Source organism: Dermacentor andersoni, unplaced genomic scaffold (assembly GCF_023375885.2).
Source record: "Dermacentor andersoni unplaced genomic scaffold, qqDerAnde1_hic_scaffold ctg00000398.1, whole genome shotgun sequence".
In the NCBI taxonomy this organism is placed as follows: Eukaryota; Metazoa; Arthropoda; class Arachnida; order Ixodida; family Ixodidae; genus Dermacentor; species Dermacentor andersoni.
In genome coordinates this window covers 30,001-36,218 of record NW_027315083.1, presented here as the reverse complement: position 1 = coordinate 36,218, position 6,218 = coordinate 30,001, and the positions used below count along the sequence as shown (strand labels likewise).

The window sequence follows — 6,218 nt, the reverse complement described above, 5'->3', positions numbered from 1 at the left end:
AAGAGGTGTAGTGCGGCAGACTGCTGCATTGTAGCACACCGGAAACCGTGCAGACGTAAGCGATCGCCTCGACATCGCTGCGAGCGCTCGAAGAGACAAAGTCCGAAACCACGTGTGCCGGGGCGGTGCGAGCGCGACGCCTTTGACGCAACTTTTGCGTACAAGCCGCCGCACCGCCACGACGGAATCGCTGGCATCCCGCACGCAGCTGCATTGTGTCACGCCGGCAATCGTTGAAACACCACGCAGTCGTCGGCGTCGGCCCCGACATGGTTGCGAGCGCTGGAAGAGACAAAGTCCGAAACCGCGTGTGCCGGGGCGGCGCGAGCGCGACGCCTTTGACGCAACTTTTGCGTACAAGCCGCCGCACGGCCACGACGGAGCCGGTGTCACCCTGCAGAGGGCTGCACTATAGCACGCCGGGAACCGGCAAAGAACCGCGCAGACGTCGTCGTTGGCCGCGGCGTTGCCGCGAGCACGCGAAGAGACAAAGTCCGAAACGACGTCAGCCGGGGCGTCGAGCACGCCGCCCGCACTGTTCGCACGCGTGCTCGGAAATGGCGAAGGGGCCGCGCTAGCGTGCCTTGAATCGGTGAGCGGCGGTACCGCGGCGATCGCCAGAGCTCGAATCCGCCCTGCAAAAGCCAAATATTGGCGCTCGGCTCGGCGCAGTACGCCGCCGCGTCGCACGAGTACGGCCCCATGGAGGTCTGGGCACTTATCGCTGCTACTGTAAGGGGCCGTACGGCCCCGGCCGACATTGTACCGTAGTGCGATTTTCGGCTTGCGCGTGCTCGTGGCGTAGTCCGCGCACCGTTCCGACGTCGACAATCGTGCCCACGACTACGCGAGCGCTGGAAGAGACAAAGTCCGAAACCGCGTGTGCCGGGGCGGCGCGAGCGCGACGCCTTTGACGCAACTTTTGCGTACAAGCCGCCGCACGGACACGACGGAATCGCTGGCATCCCGCACGCAGCTGCATTGTGTCACGCCGGCAATCGTTGAAACACCACGCAGTCGTCGGCGTCGGCCCCGACATGGTTGCGAGCGCTGGAAGAGACAAAGTCCGAAACCGCGTGTGCCGGGGCGGCGCGAGCGCGACGCCTTTGACGCAACTTTTGCGTACAAGCCGCCGCACGGCCACGACGGAGCCGGTGTCACCCTGCAGAGGGCTGCACTATAGCACGCCGGGAACCGGCAAAGAACCGCGCAGACGTCGTCGTTGGCCGCGGCGTTGCCGCGAGCACGCGAAGAGACAAAGTCCGAAACGACGTCAGCCGGGGCGTCGAGCACGCCGCCCGCACTGTTCGCACGCGTGCTCGGAAATGGCGAAGGGGCCGCGCTAGCGTGCCTTGAATCGGTGAGCGGCGGTACCGCGGCGATCGCCAGAGCTCGAATCCGCCCTGCAAAAGCCAAATATTGGCGCTCGGCTCGGCGCAGTACGCGGCCGCGTCGCACGAGTACGGCCCCATGGAGGTCTGGGCACTTATCGCTGCTACTGTAAGGGGCCGTACGGCCCCGGCCGACATTGTACCGTAGTGCGATTTTCGGCTTGCGCGTGCTCGTGGCGTAGTCCGCGCACCGTTCCGACGTCGACAATCGTGCCCACGACTACGCGAGCGCTGGAAGAGACAAAGTCCGAAACCGCGTGTGCCGGGGCGGCGCGAGCGCGACGCCTTTGACGCAACTTTTGCGTACAAGCCGCCGCACGGCCACGACGGAGCCGGTGTCACCCTGCAGAGGGCTGCACTATAGCACGCCGGGAACCGGCAAAGAACCGCGCAGACGTCGTCGTTGGCCGCGGCGTTGCCGCGAGCACGCGAAGAGACAAAGTCCGAAACGACGTCAGCCGGGGCGTCGAGCACGCCGCCCGCACTGTTCGCACGCGTGCTCGGAAATGGCGAAGGGGCCGCGCTAGCGTGCCTTGAATCGGTGAGCGGCGGTACCGCGGCAATCGCCAGAGCTCGAATCCGCCCTGCAAAAGCCAAATATTGGCGCTCGGCTCGGCGCAGTACGCCGCCGCGTCGCACGAGTACGGCCCCATGGAGGTCTGGGCACTTATCGCTGCTACTGTAAGGGGCCGTAGGGCCCCGGCCGACATTGTACCGTAGTGCGATTTTCGTCTTGCGCGTGCTCGTGGCGGTGTCCGCGCACCGTTCCGAAGTCGACAATCGTGCCCACGACTACGCGAGCGCTGGAAGAGACAAAGTCCGAAACCGCGTGTGCCGGGGCGGCGCGAGCGCGACGCCTTTGACGCAACTTTTGCGTACAAGCCGCCGCACGGCCACGACGGAGCCGGTGTCACCCTGCAGAGGGCTGCACTATAGCACGCCGGGAACCGGCAAAGAACCGCGCAGACGTCGTCGTTGGCCGCGGCGTTGCCGCGAGCACGCGAAGAGACAAAGTCCGAAACGACGTCAGCCGGGGCGTCGAGCACGCCGCCCGCACTGTTCGCACTCGTGCTCGGAAATGGCGAAGGGGCCGTGCTAGCGTGCCTCGAATCGATCGGCCGGGGGCCCCGTAGGGCGACAGAAAGGCAATTGTGCAGGAAACCGTACTGGCCATTAGCGAGAAATTGCCGTTCGCGCATTCGGTAGACGCGCTGCGCTTTCACGACTTCGGCATTGTGCTGCCGACGTAAGCTTTCAATCTTGCTCGCGGCGTTACGAGGCGGCACGATTTTCGCCAAACGCTCGTCGAAAGTGGCACGAGTACGGCCCCATGGAGGTCTGGGTACTTATCGCTGCTATTATATGGGGGTCCCAGAGAGCAGTCGCCCCCAAAGCGACCTGGGTGTTTGATATGCGGCGGGCTTCGTGCCCGTCAAGCGTGTCCCCGGTATCGCTCCCGTGGATCCCACAGCTGACGTCTGCAGCCTCATCCGCTTGATGCGTTAGGGGCTGGTTGTCGGACGACGCTTTTTCCACGATATCGAAGTGTGTTCCGCATCGTCCTCGGACGAATCAAATACGAAAGCGCCGAAGGCGCGGGCGTGACCCGTCGCCTAGCGGCTTTGCCGTCTCGGCTACGTTGCAAGTGTCGGTCGGTCCACCAGTGCTGCGGGCTCGAGAGAAACCGCAAGCCGCGATCGAGTCGACACAACCGGTCTATCGAGAATGTTGCGTGCTTCTTGCCGCGTGGCGATACCCGGCCCTGCGGGGAGGGCGCCGTAGCGAGCTCGAACGCCGTCGTCTCGGACTGTGCAAAGTGCTACCCTTTGCGAGAACGAAGCGTGTTGGGGCGCCTGAAGGTGGCCTCGGCATCGCAAAAACGGCGTCCGGCCTGCTTGAAAGGCTGGACGCGCAGTTGAACGATTACCTGGTTGATCCTGCCAGTAATCATATGCTTGTCTCAAAGATTAAGCCATGCATGTCTAAGTACATGCCGAAATAAGGCGAAACCGCGAATGGCTCATTAAATCAGTTATGGTTCCTTAGATCGTTTCTTCCTACTTGGATAACTGTGGCAATTCTAGAGCTAATACATGCAGTGAGCCTGAAGCCCTTTGGGCGACGGGTGCTTTTATTAGACCAAGATCGATCGGGTTTCGGCCCGTATTGTGTGGTGACTCTGGATAACTTTGTGCTGATCGCATGGCCACGAGCCGGCGACGTTTCTTTCAAGTGTCTGCCTTATCAACTTTCGATGGTAGGTTACTTGCTTACCATGGTTGTTACGGGTAACGGAGAATCAGGGTTCGATTCCGGAGAGGGAGCCTGAGAAACGGCTACCACATCCAAGGAAGGCAGCAGGCGCGCAAATTACCCACTCCCGGCACGGGGAGGTAGTGACGAAAAATAACAATACGGGACTCTTTTGAGGCCCCGTAATTGAAATGAGTACACTCTAAATCCTTTAACGAGGATCAATTGGAGGGCAAGTCTGGTGCCAGCAGCCGCGGTAATTCCAGCTCCAATAGCGTATACTAAAGCTGCTGCGGTTAAAAAGCTCGTAGTTGGATCTCAGTTCCAGACGAGTAGTGCATCTACCCGATGCGACGGCTCGGACTGAACATCATGCCGGTCCTTTCTTGGTGCACTTCATTGTGTGCCTCGAGAAGGCCGGTGCTTTTACTTTGAAAAAATTAGAGTGCTCAACGCAGGCGAGTCGCCTGAATAAACTTGCATGGAATAATAGAACAAGACCTCGTTTCTGTTCTGTTGGTTTTTGGAATACGAGGTAATGATTAAGAGGGACAGACGGGGGCATTCGTATTGCGGCGCTAGAGGTGAAATTCTTGGACCGTCGCAAGACGAACTACTGCGAAAGCATTTGCCAAGAATGTTTTCTTTGATCAAGAACGAAAGTCAGAGGTTCGAAGGCGATCAGATACCGCCCTAGTTCTGACCATAAACGATGCCAACCAGCGATCCGCCTGAGTTACTCAAATGACTCGGCGGGCAGCTTCCGGGAAACCAAAGTGTTTGGGTTCCGGGGGAAGTATGGTTGCAAAGCTGAAACTTAAAGGAATTGACGGAAGGGCACCACCAGGAGTGGAGCCTGCGGCTTAATTTGACTCAACACGGGAAAACTTACCCGGCCCGGACACTGGGAGGATTGACAGATTGAGAGCTCTTTCTTGATTCGGTGGATGGTGGTGCATGGCCGTTCTTAGTTGGTGGAGCGATTTGTCTGGTTAATTCCGATAACGAACGAGACTCTAGCCTATTAAATAGGTGCGGGGTTCCCAGCACCTTACAACCTTCTTAGAGGGACAAGCGGCTCCTAGCCGCACGAAACAGAGCAATAACAGGTCTGTGATGCCCTTAGATGTCCGGGGCCGCACGCGCGCTACACTGAAGGAAGCAGCGTGTCTTTATCCCTGTCTGAAAGGACTGGGTAACCCGTGGAACTTCTTTCGTGATTGGGATAGGGGCTTGCAATTGTTCCCCTTGAACGAGGAATTCCCAGTAAGCGCGAGTCATAAGCTCGCGTTGATTACGTCCCTGCCCTTTGTACACACCGCCCGTCGCTACTACCGATTGAATGATTTAGTGAGGTCTTCGGACCGATGTCCGGCGCGGCCTTTCGGTTGCGCCGGTCTGTTGGAAAGATGACCAAACTTGATCATTTAGAGGAAGTAAAAGTCGTAACAAGGTTTCCGTAGGTGAACCTGCGGAAGGATCATTACCGGATTGTGAAGGGTGGCGAGCGCCATTGTTTCTACCCCGTGTGGGTGAAGCAGCTCGCTGCGCCCGACGCTTTCCGCCGCTGGCCCCGCTTGGACGCGGGGACGGCTATACCCGAACATGCCGGGGACTGCCTGAATTTTGAGGGGCGCCCCGTGCCAAATTTGTTGCGCCCAGTGGACGCCGGCTGCAACCTTGGACGGTTGGCTTGGCCGCGCCCGCGGGTAGAAACGGCGTAACGCACACTGGGTGGGCTTTCTGTCCGCTTTGGCGCTCTTGCGCGGAATGGGAGTAAGACGACCCGACCTGCTGCTTTGCCCAGTACGAGGGGAACGGCGAAGCGTGCGGTCGGTCAAGGAACTGACGGTCGAGAGCTAATGCCGCTGCCGCTTAGTACACACACGGAACCGTGGTGCGAGCGCTCTCCCGTCCTCCGCGGCAAACGCTGCCGAGTCTGAAAAGGCTGGCGGCTGCCGGTCGCTTCCTGCGGCGATGTATGGAGTAACGACCCGACTTTGTTGCCACCCAAGTACTAAAGGAACGGTGTGGCGCTCGGTCGGTCATGGAACTGTCGGTATGAGGGTGCGGCTGCCAAGTACGGAAGGAACCGTGGCCTAAAGTGCTCTCCCGTCCTCCGCGGCAAATGCCACCGAGTCCGAAAGGGCCGGAGGCTGCCGGTCGGCTCCTGCTCGTGACGCGCGAGGTGTCGAGATCGCGGTTTAATGCGACGACGTCTGCAGGCTATTCGCCCGCCGCCGAGGGAAAGGCGGCGTTGCTGCGAAGTACCGAAGGAAACGCGGCTTTGCTACGTCGGAAGCGTTCTGCGGTTAGCGGACTTGTGCGCTTTGGGAAGGCGCCGCACGTCGAAAGAGGAAGTACGGACAGACGAGGGACTGTAGTCCCGGTTTCGAACGCACTTGCGGCCAGGCCCTTGCTGGCTTCGTCTTCCGCCTCAAGTAGACTTGTTGTGGCGCCGGCGCAGGGAGCCGTCCCTGGCACTGGCCGAGTGGTTTTGGAGAGCTGCGCGAGTACGCGCGCCGGGCTCTTGTCTTTCGTCTCAAGTAGGCTGTTGGATCAACAGCGGTTATG

The 6,218-nt window shown here is 60.0% G+C and overlaps 1 non-coding gene across 1 annotated transcript; it reads left to right on the top strand.

Moving 5' to 3' along the window:
* Positions 1 to 3,315: 3,315 nt before the first annotated feature.
* LOC126523374 (small subunit ribosomal RNA) lies at positions 3,316 to 5,130 on the top strand. Its single transcript, XR_007597643.1, has one exon. It is a non-coding gene; the product is annotated as a small subunit ribosomal RNA (ribosomal RNA).
* The last annotated feature ends 1,088 nt before the right edge of the window (positions 5,131 to 6,218 follow it).